The 18,392-nt window shown below is 39.9% G+C and overlaps 1 long non-coding RNA gene across 2 annotated transcripts in view; it reads left to right on the forward strand.

Moving 5' to 3' along the window:
- The window catches only part of LOC144312128 (uncharacterized), a 52,025-nt gene extending 34,352 nt beyond the window's left edge, over positions 1-17,673 (forward strand). For both annotated transcript variants that reach the window (XR_013377568.1, XR_013377569.1), the window contains 2 exons: positions 15,342-15,579; positions 17,301-17,673. This is a non-coding gene — a long non-coding RNA (uncharacterized LOC144312128). The remainder of the gene's footprint in view (positions 1-15,341; positions 15,580-17,300) is intronic.
- The last annotated feature ends 719 nt before the right edge of the window (positions 17,674-18,392 follow it).

Consider the following 18,392-nt stretch of genomic DNA (forward strand, 5'->3'; position numbering starts at 1 on the left):
TGTTACGATAGGCAGAATAATACCCCTGTAATGATGTCTATGTCCTAATCCCTGGAACCTATGACTATAGTACCTTATATGGCTGAAGGGACTTTGTAGAGGTGATGAAGGACTTTGAGGTGGAGAGGTATGCTGGATTATCCAGGTGAGTTCAATATAATCACATGGGTCCTTAAAATTAGAGAAGGTTTCCTGGCTGTGGTTAGAGAAAGAGATATGAGGATGGAAGCAGGATCAGAGAGAAGCTACGTTGCTGGCTTTGAAGATGGAGGAGGAGGAGGCCATGAGCCAACACATTCTGGATTCCAGAGAAGGCACCTGAATGAATTGCCTCCTTGAACCTCCAGAAAGCACGTGTCTCTGCTGACACCTTGATTTTAACTCTGTAAGACCCATTTTGGACTTCTGACGCTGGGAACTGTAAGATACTCTGTTGTTATAAGCAAATAAGCTATTATATTTATGATAATTTGTTAGAGCAGCAATAGGAAACAAATGCAATATAATGTTACCATTATTGGAGTGCTGCTGTAAAAAACACCTAAGAATATGGAAGGGGCTGGGGCATGGGGCAGTGGGTGGAGCCTGGAAGAATTGAGGACTGTGGCAGAAAACGCCTAGACTGCCCTGAATAGATTGTTAGTAGAAATATGGATGTAAATGACTCTGCTGGTGGGCACGCAGAAAGAAGGAAGGAGCATCACAGAGAAATCCTAGAATATCTTATAGAGTATGTAAATCATCATAAATAGACTGCTGGTAGACATATGGATGTTAATGGTGCTGCTGCTGAGGGCAGAAATAAATGAAGAACATATTTTTAGAAATGGGAAGAAGAGGGAACCTTGCCAGACAGTGGTAGAATGCTAAGCTGAAGTGTGACCTAAAGTTATGTGGAAGGAGAACTTGTAAGTGATGAGCTTGGATATTAACGGAGCAACTTTCCAAGGAAAGTATGGAAGGCGCAGCCTGGTCTCTGCTTGCTTCTCACAGGAAAAGAGAGGGACGAACTATTAAGCAAAACTAAATCAGTGCCTGACTACAGGCGTGCTGACAACACTGACTCCATCTTCGAACCACTATCTTGTTCACACACAATGACCTTCCTTGGGGCTTCATGTTCCAGGCCTTTTGGAGGTTAATGTATGCCCTGAATGGAATTCAGAAAGGCTTGTTCTGAGCCTCCCTAACCTGACATACAGGTGGTGCCACTTTAGATAACTAGTAGAAATGACTGAAACATGGGTAGCTCCATTTTGACCTCACCACAGTGCCCCTCGCTCCATAAAACCTGTGGATGAAGGTCCAGATGGGAGCAGAGAAGAGCTGCCTATTGCCTGGATCACTGTTCACCTGATCTTACCTGCGCACCCCCATCAGTAAGTGACCCTGAATAAAGCACTCTAAATGATACAGAGTGGCTTGCACGGTTTTGCCATCTTCTCAGTCTGGAGGATACTTTACTGTTCTTCCTCCACCTTCTAACACCTGATGATTTGGGAAATTCAAAGTTGTTCCAGATTGCAAAAAATGCTAGAATTTGGAGACTTAGAGGAAATCATGCTCTGGAATGAAAGCCAAGGGAGTCGGAGGACAACATTTTGCTAGTGCCTGGAAGGAACAAAAGGTCTCAGTAATCAGTCACACAGAGAATTCTTTGAAGGGATTGGGTATGTGACTCAAGGATCTCCTCAGCCTTCTCAGCAGAAGCCAAATATAGAAGTGGTATCATCTAGAAAAGATGGATGGATGAGTCTCTTGTCTAATGGAGTGGCTCTCTGTGACCTATGCGGGAGACCCACAGGTTTTTGAAATTTTTATACCACCAGAAACACTGCTGCCTTGGACCGAAAGGGATACGAAGTGAAATGAAAGAAGGCTATTGGACTCTTAAAATTCTACAGACAGGAAACAGGCTGGTAAAACTACCCAGATTCTAACACATGCTACCTTTATTTAAAAACAAAAACAAAACTCAGAGGGCAGGGCTGAAAGCCCAGAGAGTAAAACCTGAGCCCAGAGGGCAGAGCTGTGAACCACAAAGTATTATTGCCAGGACTGAAACCTAATGTTTTCCCAGCTGGATTTTGAAATTGCTTGGGACTGAGGATCCCATTTTTCCTTCCTCCCCTTACCTTCGCCCTAGTTTAACAGGAATGTCAATAACTATTATCCATGGTATCCATGCCTATGCCATCTTACCTTTGGGGAAAACAGAACACTTTCTAGTTTCACAGATCTAAAAAATGGAGAGGAAGTTTGCCCAGAATGGATCATAACCAGAGTCTCACCTGTGTCTAATTTAGATAATGTAGATAAGACTTTGGGCTTTAGGTTACTGCTTGAATGGGCTGCTATGTTGGGGGATGATGGTATGGGGTGAACATATTTGGCATATGGGACAGGTGTGCATCTTTAAGGATCAGATGTGGACTGTGGTAGGCCTCTGTGGTATGGAACTGAAGTTTCTGTCCAACTGCCAGCAAGGAACTGAGTCTTGCCAACCGCATGAGTGGGCTTGGCAGTGGCTATTAATGATGAACTCCTCAGATGACATCACTCTGGCCAAGACCTGACTCAACCCTCATGAGAGACCCTGAACCAGAACCGCATCACCAAGCTGCTCCCAAATGTCTGAACCTCAGAAACTCTGTGAAATAATGAATATTTGTTATTTTAGGATGCTTAAATTTGAGGGCAATTTACCATGCAGCAACAGATAACTGATATCATCATTTAATAATTTTATTTTTAAAATAAATTTATTTTAAAAAATGCAGGAACAAACCAAATGCCCATCAGTTGGTGAATGAGTAAACAGATGTGGTATACCTGTATGAGGGAATATTATTCTGTCATACAAAGGAATGAGACAGTGTGTATGCTGCACTATAGCCCAATGTTGAAAATGCGCTGAATGAAAGAAACGAGATGTAAAAGACTCCCTACTGTACAGTTCCATTTACATGAAATGTCCTGAACAGGCAAAGTCATGGAAGCAGAAAGTAGACTAGTGGTTGCCAGGGGCTGGAGGAGGGGGAATGGGAGTGGCTGCTAATAGGTACAGGATTGCTTTTTGGAGTGATGAAAACATTCTGGAAAGAGGAAATGGTGGTAGCTGTACAATTCTGTGAATGTACTTTTTAGTACCTGAATTGTGCTCTTTTTTTAAAGCGTGAATTTCATGGGATGTGTATTATACTTCAATTCAAAGAGAAAGGGGAAAAAAGGAAGACAAGGAGAGTTTTTTGATAGATGTAAGAGAATTGTTAGCAATGAGCATTTTTGGGGTGTTTTTGTTTTTACATAAGAGACTGAAGCAACAGCAATGCGGGATGGCTGTGGATGTGAGCAGGGAAAGAGAAGAGAAAGTGTTAAGAAACTGTTTCTTTCATCACATTTAATCAAAAGAGGTAAAAGACTCAAGCAGTTTGAAAATACTTTTTTGGAGAACACCTGGGTGTCTCAGTGGTTGAGCATCTGCATTTGGTTCAGGGTATGATCCTGGGGTCCTGGGATCGAGTTGCCATCAGGCTCCCCGCAGGGAACCTGCTTCTCCCTCTGCCTCTGTCTCTGCCTCTGTCTCTGTGTCTCTCATGATAAATAAATAAAAGCTTAAAAAAAAAAGAAAATACTCTTTGATGTGTGGACCTTTCCACCTTCTGAGACTGAAACCCAGCAGCCATGTTTTTATGAACATTGCAGAAGTAGAATAAATAGTCTCTGCAATCAAATCAAGATATGTAACATTTATTTTGTGGGAGAAAAATGAACAAACAAGTTATACAATATGACACCTAGTTGAGTGCTACACTGCAGGATGTAAACAATAAATCTGTAGAACCTTGGAGAGAAAGATCAAAGAGGATGGTTGGAATCAGTTCACCTACTATAATGAGTTTTGTATATTTATGGGAATCCAAGGGACATGCAGAAATCTCAGTTGTAGTAGTGGCTGACTCACCAATCCCTACTAAATTCCAATCAACTTGCCAAATATTAACATAAAACCAAAGTCTGAGTTTAATTTTTCAAAAAAGGAATATATGTTCACAACGTGTACAAAATTTGAGAAAATATTTTACTCTCCCTGTATATTTGGATATGAAGTCCTTGAGGTCTGATCTTTGTGCTCTCTAGTTTCTAGTAGTGCTTTACATGTAGTAAGTCCCTGATACTCTGGTTATTTGGTCATGAATAATAAAACCCAGGCCTAAGCTTTACTCATTATCAACTCTAGATGTTTAGCATCCCAATGAGCTCCTTCACCAAATTGCTGAAGATTGTGTTTCTCTGCTTTGAAAACTGTTATGTTCTGTGAATACTACAAGTTATATTTAGCTGTATTTACTTAGAATAGTCAAGATATAAATACTCTGGGGATCCTGAAGAAAATAGGATCCTTCAGAGAACATAATTTTGATTAGATCTCAGAATGTTTTCTACCGCCTTGCTCCCCAAATATTTATGTTCTGGCACAGCCCCCACACTTCCTTCACAGTCAAGGAGAGACCCGGGGTCAGAACAAAAAAACTGCACAAAGGCAACTCACTATGGGAAATTTTAAATGATTATAAACCACATTTCCCACTACCTATTGTAATTTTTAGAACTTAATGATTTCTTTTATGTTTCTTCATTATATTTATATTCTGGAACCTAGGGGATGTCCAGGGACAAGCCTTCTTGAGGGGCAGCACAGCATAGTGGTTCACAGCCAGGATACCAGAGCAAGACTCCAGGTCTACTTACCAACTTTTCAGCTTACTTGCTCTGTGCCTTCTTTTTCTTATGGGGGCAATAATGGTATAACTATCTCTTAGGGTTGTTTTGGAGATTAACTGACACAAGGTAAAGCACTTAGGGAAGCATCTGCACACAATAGGAGTTGTATAAGTTTTTAGCTATTATTTATGATCATTTCTGGAATCTGTTAACACGTAATGGAACAATTTGGAAATCTGTGCCCCAAGGAACTGAACTATTTACCATGTAGCTCTATGCTCCTGGGCAAGGCAGAGGGGCCACGGGAAGGTCTGGCAGGCTATTTACATCTTATAACTTAAGTTGATTCCTGGTTGGGTTGAAAGAGCAGAACAGAAAATATAATCCAAGTACAGTATTCATGGAAAGCATTAAACTGAGAGATGTAACCTACACATGTTTTCATCCCTCATTCTTTTATTCCTTCTCCTGACCTTACCTCCATGTCCCCTTGCCCCCCTTCCCCTCACTGTTTTCTTCCATCCTTTTATATTTCTTTGATTATTATCTCTGAAATCTGTGAGAAATTGCTTTCTATAGTGAAGCTGGGAAATTGGGAGCCCCTCAAAAAGGTAATATTAAAAGCACATTTAGCCTGATGTTATAACCAGGAAATTAAACTTTGAAATTGTTATTCTGCCTTGAAATTATTTTTCCTGATTCTTAACTGTGGAAAATGAGCAATCTGCTTTAAACATGGCCACATTTGACTACAGAGGAAATTGCTTTTCATTCTGAGATTTGCAGATTTGGATGCACTTATATTAAAGTTCATCATCCCATCCAGATTTCCTACAGGCTGCAATTCAAACAGAACGCATACTGTGCTGGCTCTCTTTTATGATCAAATTCTGTTCCTCTCATACTATCATCCCAAGTTGCTCTCCTTCTGGGTTTTTGAAATCAATCTAATGATCAGAGGTGCCATAGAGGAGATTTTCTTCGTATGTCAATAGTATACTTTGTATTACTTTCTAGACTTCAGTTTCCTTCTTTCTTTCTTTTTTTTCTTTTTCTTTCTTTCTTTCCTTTTTGAGAGAGGGAGCATGAGCAGGGTGGGGAACAGACGGAGAGGGAGGGAGAGAGATTCCCAAGCCGACTCCATGCCCAGCATGGAGCCTGTCATGGGGCTTGATGTCACAACCCTGAGATCATGACCTGAGCCAAAATCCAGAGTTGGGCTCTCAACTGACTGAGCCACCCAGGCACCCTTGGACTTCAGTATATTGCTGTATACTTGCAGCTATAGATGCAGCATTGGCAATGAAAATTACTGTGTAAGACTCATTATAAAGACATGAAGATTCCATTTAGGATGTTATTTTTTGGTTTTGAAATGGTACTGGGTTTGAGGGGTGACCTGTCAACTGTCATATTCCCAGCTCTTCTCCCACAAATGGAACACCAAAGCAGTTATAGTGCAACTAGAAGAAAAATACATAACTGGAAGGGAGTGATTGGTTGTAGTCACCATGGGAACCCAGCAACCTGCAAAAGGGGAAAATATGGTCATGCTAAACAGGCTTCAGTGACCTAGCTCCAGGAAGAATAACAGAACAACTCAAACTCATTCCATTCACTCACTCAGTACTTTTTTGAGAGCTCCCTGGGGTGAGGGTAAAGATCAGAAGTGAGGTAATGAGTTAGAAAGGATAAAAAGAGAAAGGCTCCCTGTCCTTAGGGACTTACCTTCTAGTTCACTTAATGATGGATTTATTAATTTCTTTGCAGTTTTCCATTTCAGTTAATGAGCCCAACTCTATTCTGCTGGATACTAAGAGAACAGAAGTAAGACAATCTTTACCTGTGACAGGAAACAAAAACAGTTTGAGACGTTATATCAAGTCTTAAACGTTTCTTGTTCTAGTCTTGTTTTCAGCATTCTCAAATCCATCCAGCCTCACCACCTTGGAGGTGCCATTGTCTCATTTATCTTTATATTTCCAATGCCTAACACTGTGCCTGACACATACTAAAGATTCAGCAAAGTGTATTGAAGGAACGAACTCATTTCTCCAAAAGATCAAGGCTACCTCGGAGCAAACATCTCATTTTTCAGGCACTATGCTAGTACTATACAAAATTGAAAGTGTTCTCCGGCTTTTTAAGTAACACTCTTAATAAATTGGAGTAAGTATTGTCAAATATCAGCAAATTTTTGACTGTGATCATCATTTATTATCTGAAATATCTCATTTTCTTTGGAACAGTTATTATTAAATCTGGAAGTCATAGAAACCAGAAGAAATAGAATTACAACTCCAATTTAATCTCATAATTGTTCTTCTATGATAGCTTAATAATGTGTTAATCAGCTTTGCCTTGGTCAGGTGTTGCCAGGTTCAAGAAAATATACACTACGCTTCTGCGAACATGGTTAAACCTATAAAAAATTATTTTTTGCCTTTAGCTCCTGTACAGAAATCATATTGATTTTTTAAATGCACAAATGTTACCTGTGATACAGTTATCAATCAATTTATTCCATGAATTTAATGGAGCACTATTTTTTTAATTTTATTTATTTATTCATAAGAGACACACACACACACACACACACACACACAGAGGCAGACACCGGCAGAGAAGCAGGCTCCATGCAGGGAGCCCAACGTGGGACTCGATCCTGGGTCTCCAGATCATGCCCCCGGCCAAAGGCAGGCGCCAAACCGCTGGGCCACCCAGGGATCCCTGAGCCACCCAGGGATCCCCTAATGGAGCACTATTAATGGAACATGCATTACCTGAATTAAGTCTCTAGCCAAGTAAATATCTAGAAGTGTGCGTTGTTGGATTTTTTCTTCTTGAAGATATGGACCATGTCTCAGAAGACAAGCAAAGCTTTATAGGAGTTGCAAACCCACATGTCGACCTGCTTATTCCTGAGCACATTCTGCTGTAAGCCAAAGGCTTAATGAGCTGGAGCTGATGATTGAGTTGGAGCTGATGACTGATCCCTAGGGACTGAAACACCCAGGAAATAAGATTCACCTTTCAACAAGTTGCTCTGGGTAGTAAACCCACTCTGAGGGAGAAAGACAAAGGTATACCCAGGGGGACACTGACATCAGATCACATAGGGTTGGATATGAATTCTCCTGTCAAGTTTCTTATTTTATATTCCCTCTGGGTCAGTTCCCTTCCTTCTGCTTCCTTTGAAAGGCATACATGTACTTGTCTCAAATATAGACACGATACTGGGGGCTAGGATGGTATTAACTGTGGAGAAATGTAACAGAGTCCCACAATCCCTTAGCTAAAGTCCTTGAGGCTATAAATTAGCTTACTATTTTTTGGGTTTTATATTGTATAATATCCCAACAAGGCCTGAGGCAGAACCCAGAAATCAAATACATTAACATTTCTTCCATACCATGCATGAATATTTGCATTAAATGGAATGAAGTTTAAAGTAGCCTCATGCTATTTTGAGTTAGATTTTGTTGCCAAATGAATTGTGAAAAACTTTGTTTTCAGATCATTTTTTGACTTTGGAATTGCAAGTGAAGTATTATAAAGCACTCAGCCACTCCTCACCTTTCATATGATCCTCATTTCCCACCTCCCTCACTCCATCCTGCCCCTGCTCAAGGTAATGGTTCATAATATTCTAAAGCACAGTCTTTGGTCTTATGCCTGCTTGACCTGGGGAATTTACCAGAATGGCAAAGAGGCCACAGTATCTTTTGCCAGATCCAGGAAATCCTATTTGAGATTTAGTTCTTCTGGGTCAGCATTTGGGGGGAGGTACCATTTCCCTCCCATACAAGTAAGTGGTGTGATTTCCTCAAGCATCCCAGTGAGCTCAATAACAAAATGAGGTAGTGGTTACTCATTGGCTAATGGATAGGGCAGAGACGCCAACATATGTCAAGGTCCAGGGGTAAAAGCATGGTGTTTTGGGGCAGCTGGGTGGCTCACTTCATGATCCTAGGTCATAGTCCCATGATCCTGAGATAGAGTCCCACATCAGGCTCCATGCTCAGTAAAGAGCCTGCTTCTCCCTCTCTCTGCAATTGTACTGCCACTTGCTTATTCTCTCCCTCTCCCCCCCAAAAAAGTAATAAAATCTAAAAAACCAAAACCAAAAAACCCACAGAGTATTTTTTTTAATTTTTATTTATTTATGATAGGCACACAGTGAGAGAGAGAGAGAGAGGCAGAGACACAGGCAGAGGGAGAAGCAGGCTCCATGCACCGGGAGCCCGACGTGGGATTCGATCCCGGGTCTCCAGGACCGCGCCCTGGGCCAAAGGCAGGCGCCAAACCGCTGCGCCACCCAGGGATCCCACCCACAGAGTATTTTTGATCCACAGAGTCACTGCAAATAGTTCTACGGCACTGGAGGAAAGGATGGGTGTACGGACAGGTCTGGACAAAGGACAGATGGAAGGCCAGGAGTAGACTAAGGATGAATGTGAGCACAGGGCAGGATCAACAGTGGACATGAGGTCAGGGCAGTAGAAAGGGTGGGCGATGTAGAGAAGGTGGCCTTGGCTGTCATATAACACAATCCTTTATCCCAGAGAGTGTTGGGGAGTCATTGACAAGTTTTAAGTAGGAGAACATGCTGAGATTTGTGTCATTTTGAAAATCCTTTGTTGTATCATTGAGGATGTGCATTAGATGCATCACAAGAAGGGACTTTATTATTAGTGTCCTTGTTTTAACTTTAGCAAGAGACAGGCTAGTTGAGGGGTTTAAAAGAGATGATTGATTATCCTCTAATGTTTGTCTTCCCTTTCTTCCTTAATTTCCTTCCATAGATTTTAAAATAAATTTTTTGGGACGCTTGGGTGGCTCAGCAGTTGAGTGTCTGCCTTCGTTTGCCTTCGGTCATGATCCCAGTCCTGGGACTGAGTCCTGCATCCGGCTCCTTGTGTGGAGCCTGCTTCTCCCTCTGCCTGCGTCTCTGCCTCTCTCTCTGTGTCTGTCATGAATAAATAAATAAAATCTTTAAAAGATAAACAAATAAAATAAACTTTTCAAAGTCCATTAAGTATACAAGTTCAATTTAAGAATTAGTCTAAGAATTGCCTTGTGATCAGCAGGAAAAGAAGTTCCTGTACTCAGCAGGTATAAGAGGATAGAATTCCTTGTACTAGCAGTGAAGGGAAAAGTGACCCAACTTCAAAAAAGACTGTTTGGAAGAGATTTTAATAATTTACCTAGACTAGTCAGCATTTGTGTAGTAAAATATGAAGTATTTATCATTTTGTTGAAACCTTTTCTAACTACTGACATGCACCACTGTTTAACTACACAGGGTCAGGTGACTAAACTCTGGACAAAAGGATGTAAGGAACAACAGTGTGGGGGGAAGGGGTTGTCTTTCCCTTTCTTTGCTGCTTGCTGGAAGGTATATAGCAAACACCAAAAGAAGTCTGCATTCCCACCCCTGTGCAGGTACAATGTCATGTCTAGGATATCTACTTCTTTTTCTTTTTTTTTAAGATTTTTTTTTTTTTTTTTGAGAGAGGCAGAGAGAGCACTAGTAGCAGAAGGGCAGAGGGAGAGGCACAAGCAGACTCCCCAGAGCCAAAGTCGGATGCTTAACTGACTAAGCCACCCAGGCCCTCCTCTAGAATACCTATTTCTGGACCTCTTTTATGTAAAGGAAAAGTAAACTTCATCTTGTTTAAGCCACAATTACTTTGTACTATCTTGTGTAGTCAAATATAATCCTAACCAATGTAGGATCACTGATCATTTGAGGTTCTGCCATTTTCTTTGTTTCAAATGCTTATTAGTTTGAAACATTTTTAAATGACAGGTTCTTTGTTTGCAGAAACATAAGCCAAATATGCCCTCACTATTTGAAGAAAAAAGACATGTTGTCACTGCTTTACATTGAAGTAAGATTAAATGTCCTTAGAATGTAGTGTAACTTCAACAATGTTTTCTTCATGGCTATACCTTTGGTATTTAAAAGGAATTTATGGGCAGCCCCGGTGGTGCAGCGGTTTAGCGCCGCCTGCAGCCCAGGGCGTGATCCTGGAGACCCTGGATCGAGTCCCACATCAGGCTCCCTGCATGGAGCCTGCTTCTCCCTCTGCCTGTGTCTCTGCCTCTCTCTCTCTCTGCATCTCTATAAATAAATAAATAAAATCTTTAAAATAAAATAAAAGGAATTTATGTAATTCATTCAGTAAGACAAATGATCACTCATGATTTGCCATCTATGGAAATTTAAATTTGTATTGAGTCTGATTAAAGAGAATTACATTTCTATCTCAATGAACTTTTAAATGGCGTAAATCATCCTGATATATCTTTTATATTTCTACAAGCTTAAAGAAAAGAAAGAAAACTGCCAAAGAAAATGGCATCCATTGAACCACTTTGAATAATTAAAAAAAAATTCTAAGTACCTAGGCATTAGGCAATCTCAAAAAATAATTTTCAGCAGGTTAGGCACATGAAAAAAAACAAATTCTCATGTTCAGGGTCAAATGAACTTAAACAAAGGTGCCAAGACCACTCCATAAGGAAAAGATAGTTTCTTCTACAAATGGTGCTGGGAAAATTGGAAATCCACAGGCAAAAGAATAAAGCTGGATCCTTACACCAGATATAAATTAACTCAAACTAGATTAGAAACTTAACCATAAGACATAAAATCTAGAAGTCCTAAAAGAAAACATAGGGGAAATTTTCATGACATTAGATTTGACCTGAATTTCTGGGACTTGACACCCAAAACACAAGCAAAAGAAGCAAAGATACGTAAATGTGAGTATATCAAATTGAAAAGCTTCTATACCTTAAAGGATACAGTTAACAAAGTGAAAAGGCAATCCTTGGAATTGGAGAAAATATTTGCAAATCATGTACCTAATAAGGGAATTAACATCCACAATATATAAAGAGCTATAATTCAATAACAACAAAAAACAATGTCCCAATTTTTAAAATGGACAAAGGACCTTAGTCCTTTCTCCAAAGTTGATAAGCAGATGGCCAATAAACATATGAAAAGATGCTCAACACCATTATTCTTTAAAGATGCAAATGGAAACCACCATGAGATTATCACCTTACACTCCTACAAATACTTGATGATTCCATTTCTATGAGGCATCTAGAGTAATCAAATTCATAGAAACTGAAAGTACAGTGGTGGGTTGCTGGAGGAGTTGGGGAAAGGAGGAATGGGAAGCTATTGTTTTATTGGGTATAGAGTTTCAGTTTTGCAAAATGAAAAGGTATCGGCAATCTGTTGTATTACACTGTGAATATACTTAGCACTACTGACACCTAGAAATGGTTAAGATGCTAAATTGGTAAATACAGTAATTTTTTTACTACAATTAAAAGTAACAATAAAAAAACAGCCCCAAACAGACAAAAAATTATAAAGAAAAATTTTCAGATGTATTTTGCCATGACATAAGATTATTTGGTATTAGAGTATTTTTCCTGAAATTGAATTCACAGGTAAGGTAATTGGTCTTAAGCGGTTAGAAGTTGTTTTCGTTTTCTGTGCTGACGCACCTCTTGGTGCCCCTTTGAGTGCAAATAGTTCCATTTCTGTTCCTCATCTTGCCCTGGCTGAGCTACCACATAGCTAACTATGTGGATTGCTTAGAAAAGAGGAAATGACTACATTCAAAGCAAAATAATTATTAGCAATAAAGAAAACGTCACAAAATGTTAAGATTGTATTGATTTGTAAAATTCTCCAAATGGAGTGCCAGATTTGAAGCAGGCTTTTAATCTTTAAAAAATTCAGTCCTCGTGGAGTGTCACAGAACATAGGCTGCTCATTTTGACCACTTGAACAAGCAAGTAAACACCTGTTGAGCTTTGCTAAAGAATTCTGATTTGGGGACACCTGGGTGGTTCAGCGGTTAAGCATCTGCCTTTGGCTCAGAGCGTGATCCCAGAGTCCCAGGATAGAGTCCAATATCAGGCTCCCTGCATGGAGCTTGCTTCTCCCTCTGCCTGTGTCTCTGCCTCTCTCTGTGTGTCTCGAATGAATGAATGAATGAATGAATGAATGAATAAATAAATAAATAAATAAAATCTTTTAAAAAAAGAAAGAATTCTGATTTCTTAGAAATAATTAATAGAAGTGACTGTTTTGTCCAAATCTTACCGTCTTCAAAGTTTGATCACACTTTTTTCCCCAAACTTTCCCAGGTACTTCAGTTCCAGGGTTTTGTGTTTGTTTCTGAATGCCTCCAAAATTCACAGGGTTTGCATCCCCAATGGATGGAGTTCATAAATGATTGGTATAATTGGTTGAATGCTGTGTCATTACATGTTAGTTGTTCTTGGTTGAAAGTTCTTTGAGAGGGAGAACTGCATTTTATATTTCTTTTATGACTCTGGTGCCAACACAATGTTCAGGACATTGTCAGGGGACCGTGCTGTTGTTTCTGCATTAATGATGAACAGTCACACCTCTTCTAAAAATGTCTTGGTTTGTTCGTAAACTATATGATATGAGGGAGATATTATTCTTCAGATGGGAGATAGGCATCTGGGGAATGTTCCTTCCAAAGGCATAAGTCATATCTCCCAGTTCTCACAGCCAGCAGGCACTCATGCCTCTGTGCCTACCTAGTGCTCCTGTGCTGGACTTTTCCAAGGTTCTAGATCTGCCACCAGCTTGCTTCCTGTTGACTTCCATATGCTACCTCTATAGGTTGAGGTTTCAGCTAACTAACCTTTTCCTATTATCTATGTATGCCTTTAATTTATTCATTCAGTCATTTATGTTTTAAAAACTCCTTTGCTGTCAACTTAGCAGGAGTTGGGGAAAGATAGGAGACAAATATTTATTTTCAACCCATCACATTTAACTATCTCTCTGTGCCTTTATGAAGAAAGTATACTTTAGCCCTGAGAGTGGTCTATCCAGGAGAAGGTGGTATGGCTGTGGAGTCTCCTTGGCAGGGGATGAGATTTTTAAGGGATTCTTTTACCTTGATGAGGGTTTTACACTAAATTCAGAAAGTGATGTAGAGCTTCCGTAGAAATTTAAGGAGCATGGAGGCTTATGCCTCAGACACTTCTATTTTATTTTATTTTTAAAAACATTTTATTTACTTGACAGAGAGAGTACACACAAGCGGGGGAACAGTAGGCAAAGGGAGAGGGAGAAGCAGACTCCCTGATGAGCAGGGAACTCAAAGCAGGGCTCAATCCCAGGACCCTGGGATCATGACTTCAGCTGAAGGCAGGTGAGCCACCCAGACATCCCTGCCTCAGACACTTTTAATATATGGTTTGGTTTCCTTTGTCTCTGAATTCACATTGGATTCCCAGCTTCCAGCCAAAGGCAGTCCAACAGAGCTACCTGAGGTAATGAAAATATTCTTTATCTGTGCTGCCCAATATGGTCGTCCCTAGCCACATGTGACTATTGAGCACTTAAAATGTGATTAATGAAACTAAGGAACAGAACTTTTAATTTTATGTAATTTTAATGAATTTAATAGCCACGTATGATTAATATATCCTGAGTTGGAAAGCATAGCTCTTGCTTCCAGAATTTGATTTTATCCTTCTCTAATTATTTCACTTGTGTCTGCCTTGTCACTCCAGATTTTTTTTTTACTCCAGATTTTTAAGACCCTAAAGATAGTGACCTGCTCAGATGATAATCTTAGCTCACAGTTCAATAATGAATGGCACAGAGCTGGTCTATAAATGGAATTACTGATTGAGTTGATTATGATGCATGAGAAAGAACTCTGAGCTGGGGATCAGGAGATCTGTTTTTTTTTAAATTTTTATTTATTTATGATAGTCATATCACAGAGAGAGAGAGAGAGAGGCAGAGGGAGAAGCAGGCTCCATGCACCAGGAGCCCGACGTGGGATTCGATCCTGGGTCTCCAGGATCGCGCCCTGGGCCAAAGGCAGGCGCTAAACCGCTGCGCCACCCAGGGATCCCCAGGAGATCTGGTTCTGATACTACCATAACAAGTTAGATAACTTCGGGGAAAGCTATTCTTTGATTCATAATCATGGGGTCAAAAAGTTATTTTTGACTGAGTCCCACCTAATTTGTTATCAATTGTAGTGAAGGTTCTCCAGAAACATAGAATATATATAATTAATGCAGATATACATGTTATATGTATATATATGAATTATATATAAATGCATATTATGCAAATATATAATTGTATATTATATATTATACATTAATTATATGTATAAATATATATATTTAGAGAGAGAGAGAGAGACTCATTGTAGGGAATTGGCTCATAGGAATTGGCTTACATGATTATGCGGACTGGCAGGTCACATCCTGGAAGGAGGGATGGCATCTACTCAGGGAAGAGTAGCTGCTGCAACTAGAGTCCCAAGGAATCTGCCATCAGAATCCTTTAAAGGACCTCAGTCTGTCTCTCTGAAGTCGTCCAACTGATTGGCTGAGGCTTTACCCATACTATGGTAAAGAGTCTACTGATTTAAATGTTAATCTTATCTGAAAAAAAAAATATCTTCAAGGCAACATATAAACCAAATTATCTGTGTACCTTAGCCCAGCCAAGCCAATTCACCACCACTCCAGTAATACTTGAGTCATCAAACTTTGCAAATATGTTGCTCTTATAGGTAAATGAGAAGATGTGTTCACCCCTCTCAGCTTTGCATTCCTGAAACAACGTAATGGGAGAGAAAAGGAATACGATTGAATGGGACAATGGCTTGTTTGGAGCACCCCTGGGAATGTACACTGGAAAAAGGTTGGATCTAGTATTGGAAAAGTCAAACAAGGGATCTACACCTTGTATTGCCCTCTTTGGAGAACTTCAGTGCTTGTGGGCCTCAGCTCCTTTCTGAGGAATTTCCGGTGCGTTGGTTAACATTCAGTATACCAAATGCCTGACTGTCCTGAAAAAGTGGTTTTGCCAGGTCTGGTAACTTCCTGAATCAATCAGATCTTTTTTAAAGTGGGTGAAGAGTCGAATGTTCTGTAGAAAGAACATAACCTGGGGCCTCCTGGGTGAGTCAGTCAGTTAGCATCTGACTCTTGGTTTCAGGTCAGGTCATGATCTGTGTCGTGAGATCCAGCCCTACAGTGGGCTCGGTGCTCAATGCAGAGTCTGATTGAGGATTCGGTCTCACTGTTTCTCTCTGCCCCAACCCCACTCTTGCACCTTCTGTAATAAATAAATAAATAAATAAATAAATAAATAAATAAATAAATTTTAAAAAATAAAATAAAAAATAAAGAACATACCATTAATAATGTGGACAGATTCTGAATGATACCTAGAAAGATAAGGGAAAGCAAAGAGCAACAGAAAAGATAAGTAGAAATCATGAGGAACAGTAGAGAAAAAGGACTAGAAATGGTAGATTGGCTGAGTCACTGGGATATTAAGTAGTAAAGTTCTGAGTGGAGGCTGTTGGCCATTGAAGACACTTCAAGATAAGCTGGTCACCAAATTGCCTTGTAAGTGACCTAAGTATATCCTGTGTCCACTGTGTTTCTTACTTGCCATCATCCTTCCCTTGAGCTGCCCCATGGATTGCTACCTTGAAATAACCTAAGTGCCTCACTGTTCCCTAGCATCCTAAAAAAAGCCGAATAGAGGAATGAATGCTGACTTCATCAATCTCTCCGCGCTCACTTTTCCCAGCTGCGGCATTCTGGGACTGAGCCAAATCATCTTTAAATTCTCTTCAGCCATGATTTTTATTTTACCACTAGGTAGTATTGGGACAAGGTGGATAGTTTGCACAGCAATACTCCAAGAATATAAAAGAAGAGAGGTCACCGCAGTCTGGCGTTGTCCTTCCCAGCTCGGTGGGGAGGTCATGGCATAAAAGTGTTGCCAAGACATCTATCTGATCCTGCATTTTACAGAAGCTCAGAGTGAACAGTGGATGTTCGCTAGCGCAATCCTTTTGTATTACTGTAACTGTATAAACAATCCTTTCTAAAAATGTGGGTTATTTTCCAATTAGAAATACATATTTATCAGAATAAAACATAAGAGGAAGAAAATAATAGGACAATCACTCCCATTACTTTGAGATAGCCCTTATTAATAGATTCAAGTATTTTTCTCCTCTTCACGCTCTTTTCAACCAACCTTGCATCATGAATGTTTTCCTGTCATTAAATGTTTTATGAAAATTAGATTTTCATAGATACACAGTATTATGTGCTATACTGAAAGTGTACTAATTCTGTTATTAAAATTTCTCTTATTTTTCAATACATTCATATATAAATCTTTATGTCCATCTCTAATTCTTTTTTTTTTTTCTTTTTTATTGGATGAGCCTGAAAACAGATTCTGGACATTTGTAAGGCATTTGACACCCACCGCTAAACTGTATCCCAGAACAGTTGTGCTGATGTATGCCCCTTCCAGGAGGACTATAAAGGCACCTTATTTCCTTACACTTAGGTCACAAGTATTATCTATTTTCCCCTAATTTTTGTCAAATTGCCAGATTTTTGTCAAATATGAAATCTCATTATAATTTGCATTTCTTTGGTAATTAATAACAGGAATCCATCTTCAGATACTTAAAGGCCATTTAAATTTCTTCTTTCAGGGGCAGCCCTGGTGGCTCAGCGGTTTAGTGCCACCTTCAGTCCAGGGCGCGATCCTGGAGACCCCCTGGAGACCCTGGATCCAGTCCCACGTCAGGCTCCCTGCATGGAGCCTGCTTCTCCTTCTGCCTGTGTCTCTGCCTCCCTCTCTCTGTGTCTCTCATGAATAAATAAATAAAATCTTAAAAAAAAATTTCCTCTTTCGGGACACCTGGGTGGCTCAGCGGTTGAACATCTGCCTTTGGCTCTGGTCAAGATCCTGGAATGGAGTCCTACATCAGCAGGTCCCCGCGAGGAGCCTGCTTCTCCCTCTGCCTGTGTCTCTCATAAATAAATAAAGAAATCTTTTTAAAAATAAATTTATTCTTTCATGAATCATCTGCCTATTTTTCTATTGGTATGCTTATCTTTTTCTGGTTGATTTTAAGAGCTCTCTATATATGGATGCTATCATTGGTTTATGTAAAGGTAAAAAACAAAAACTGAAACAACTTCCTCCCCCTGTTCTTTTGCTATGTATGCAAATCTTTTTAGAGGCTAAATAAACCTCTTGCCAGCCTCACCACTCAGGAATGTTTCTCTTAAGGGCTTAGAGCCCTCTTTTTGAAATGTAAACATCAAGGAAGAGTGTGCCTCTAACTTCATCACTTGGGGAAGTTAACCTGGCTACTGGCCTCTAAACCTGCTTGTCAGAGGAATACAAGGAGAAGTTTCCTTTTCCTTCAGATAAAGGAACAGCTGTCTACTCCAATTACCAGGTGAATATTTAACAAATGGTGTCGTAAGGTCTTCCTTCAAAGAGAACCCATGACCATAAATCCTGAGAACCTGTGAATAAAGGGTTTCCTGCTAGCTTATAGACAAGATGGTGTTCTTTCTGTCTTCATAATCCCATTAGCATATTCTCTGGGATGTGTGTGGCAGTCTGTTCTGATGTGAATTCAGTAATAAAACTGTTATCTTTATTTTGTACGTGTGTGGAGAGTATTTCTCAGGATGGACCAGAAATTTTATTTTAATTCCGCCCCCCAACAGTCATGATATATATTCCAAACGGATTTTGCATTGTGTTTATTTCTTTGTGTTTTATGTGT

Source organism: Canis aureus, chromosome 4, assembly GCF_053574225.1.
Source record: "Canis aureus isolate CA01 chromosome 4, VMU_Caureus_v.1.0, whole genome shotgun sequence".
Lineage (NCBI taxonomy): Eukaryota > Metazoa > Chordata > Mammalia > Carnivora > Canidae > Canis > Canis aureus.